The 3,065-nt window shown below is 32.8% G+C and overlaps 1 long non-coding RNA gene across 1 annotated transcript; it reads left to right on the forward strand.

Annotated features, from left to right (window-relative positions):
- The first annotated feature begins 1,477 nt into the window (after positions 1-1,477).
- On the forward strand, positions 1,478-2,720 carry LOC145320376 (uncharacterized). The gene is made up of 2 exons (XR_013880177.1): positions 1,478-1,579; positions 2,572-2,720. It is a non-coding gene; the product is annotated as an uncharacterized LOC145320376 (long non-coding RNA).
- The last annotated feature ends 345 nt before the right edge of the window (positions 2,721-3,065 follow it).

Raw genomic sequence — 3,065 nt, forward strand, 5'->3', positions numbered from 1 at the left:
ATGGATCTATTGACGTCACACGGCTCAATTTTTCAGCCACTTTGTCGAGTCTCTACCCATTTGTTTTACTGCATTTAAACAATTTTAATTATTAGCTGTTTTTTAATTCATAGAATTATTAGTTTTTCGAGAACTTTAATCAGCCTATGATTTATATTTGTCCTTGTTAATAAACACCTGAAATATATTTATTGTATATGATAACTATTGTATCCAACTAAAATACAGGTATTCAAATGTGATGTTCTTCGTAACAAGCGATGATTTAGGTACATATAATTATACAATATATTTATAAACTAAGGTTTATAATAAAAATATGATATAAAGTTTAAACTAAAGTATTGATTTCTTAACTATTTTTTTAATTCACTGTATTTTAGAATTCGTTGCTTTTCGTCAATTATTTTGTCTACAGCTTAAGCAATAAGAAAATAATTAATAAATAGATTTTAGTTTATGAGATTTACCCAATTGAAAATAATTAAAATCGGAGCCATAACGGAAAGTCTTACTTTTTTCTCAAACTATAAAGTCAAGATTATTGCATTTCATTTTTTCATTTGTCCTTGTACCGACCCTCAATTGGGCCATTGAAAATTAACCAATGGTGTCGGTTATATTAATACAGCCAAGCAACAGAAAACAATATGCCGGCAAATGAAAAAGGTCATTGAAAAAGGGATGGAGGTAATTATCTGCATAACATCTATACTATGGATATGTTCATATGACAAAAATATTATTTGTATTGTAAAAACATTTTTTGCAAGATTGGTGTAAATCCAAGTTGAATGGTACAGATGTAATTTTCCCAATTATTAACACAGCACATCAAGTTAATTCTATCCAACAGGCATAACAAAATATATTAAATTACAAGTTCTACTAGGTGATAGGTTCGAATCTTGTCTCAACACCTCGTCATAACTAAAAACGTTAAAAATGGTTCCTACTACTACTCTGTCAGATTCGCGACATTAATAGTTAAAGTAGGGGGAAATGCCTTGACCCAAAACAGGGCTTCCAGACAAAGGTCAGGCAATCAAAGAGCTGCCAGGTGGGCGCTACTTAACCAAATACCCCTGCTGTTTGTACAGAAAAGGAGATATTTATTATCCCCCTAGTTACCCTAGGTTGTTGGACCTGACATTTGAGTGTCATGGACAGCAGGCTCTCCCATGTGAGAGACTCTACAAAACGTCCGAAAAAATGAGCCGTATGACGTCAATCGATCCATCTCTTTATTAAGGGGTTTCCTTTCCCACTTCTCCTCTTACCTCTCCCTTTTATGGCGTCACACAGCTCATTTTTTGCGTACACTTTTTATGAGGTAATTGATAGGTAACAGATGCTTGCAATATAAAACATGCTAAATTGCAATACATACATAAAAACAGACACAGTAAAAGCTAAGCAAATCAATAAATGCTTCGCTTTTTTCAAAAAAAAATATATTTTGAATTTTGATTACCCTAGGATTTTATCTTATTAACCCAAATGAATCATACCATCTATGATTATGGCAGCTTTGGTTTCTGGGCGGCGGTTCTGGCTGGAGGGGAAACTATGCTGGCAGGTAACAATAATATAAGGCGGTTTCCCTCAAAGATTTAAGCCTACCATAGAAACCTCTAGGTAGTTTATCGTGTTAGGTTAGGTTATTTGGGTACATCTTTTAGTATTGTCTTCTGAAGAAGTAAATGATAAAAACTGCAGCGCTTTTTCAAGTTTAATTTTGATTCGCTTGGTAAGAAAGAAAAAAATTATTCTTCCAAATGGAAGAATGAGGCTAGCGTATAATTTTTTCGGATCTACTGCAGTTCACGGTAAAATATTGCTGGTAAGCAATATTTCCAAAAATCTATGAATTTTAAAGGCTGCCAGCTGCCAAACGGCTGAACGTACAGATCATGCCCGCACACTGTTTTAAGTGGCATAAGAACGCCTACAAATAATCTGGAATAGCAATAAATAAATAATGCATAATTATCTCGCAGTGCAGAGAAATGCGCGAAAAAGACCTATTTTAAGCGTTTTTTCTTCAGTGAAGCTTTCCCTGTGCATAATTGGATCTTGGCTATTCCAGATTATTTGTAGGCTTTATTATGCCACTTAAAATGGTGTGCGGGTATGATCTATACGTTCAGCCGTTTGGCAGCTAGATACCTTTAAAATTCATAGATTTTTGTAAATATTGCTTACCAGCAATATTTTACCGTGAACTGCAGTAGATCCATTTTTTCTATAAATATATTGAATCTGGTTGAAATGAAGCAGAATCCAGAGATCTAAAGGGATAAAACAATGGCTAATAAATTAAAGTACATCCTCAATGATGATACTCAAAATTACCCCTTTCTGTAGATAACAATTAGAGGTTAAAACGTTTGGACACTTAACTTAATAAACCAACCTATCAAAATTCAACGAAAGTCCCCAAAGTTGGTAAGCAAACAAATAAGATGACGTTATTGTAAAACTTTGGGGACTAATGTAATAAACAGCATAATGTCCCCTTCCTCCCTGAGTAGAATCTGTTCTGTGGTGTATTTTTTTTTTAATTTTTAGATAATTATAGTGAGAAGATTCACCCCTTGTTGGCTGCCATAAGAAAGAATACCCCAGACAAATGGATTTTACAAGAAGTTAATATAATACACAAAAATATTACACATGTAGTTTAGTTGTTTTTATTTTAAATAAATTTTGTTAGTTTATATTTTTATGCTTCTATAGTCAAAAAAAATATAATTAATTGTAGTTTAATAGGATATGATCAATACATTTTCTCTGAAACCCCATAATCCATAGATTCACAGTTGCAAGAGTTTTTTTTGTTTTGTGTTATGGCAGGTTTATTGCTATTTTTTGTAGGTAAGAGTATGGTCCTTAATTACACCCAGGCACAGTTATAGAATCTCGACCAAAAAGATTTTTTTATCCAATCTTGACAAGTGAGGTATTTTTGGAAAGAGGAGTATACATAGAAAACGCCTATGTAAATTAGAAAATCCGCAGAAATCATATTTGCAAGTTATTTGCAAAAATCTGCAATGTTAATT

This window comes from Acartia tonsa, chromosome 5 (assembly GCF_053477335.1).
Source record: "Acartia tonsa isolate MP-2025a chromosome 5, ASM5347733v1, whole genome shotgun sequence".
Lineage (NCBI taxonomy): Eukaryota > Metazoa > Arthropoda > Copepoda > Calanoida > Acartiidae > Acartia > Acartia tonsa.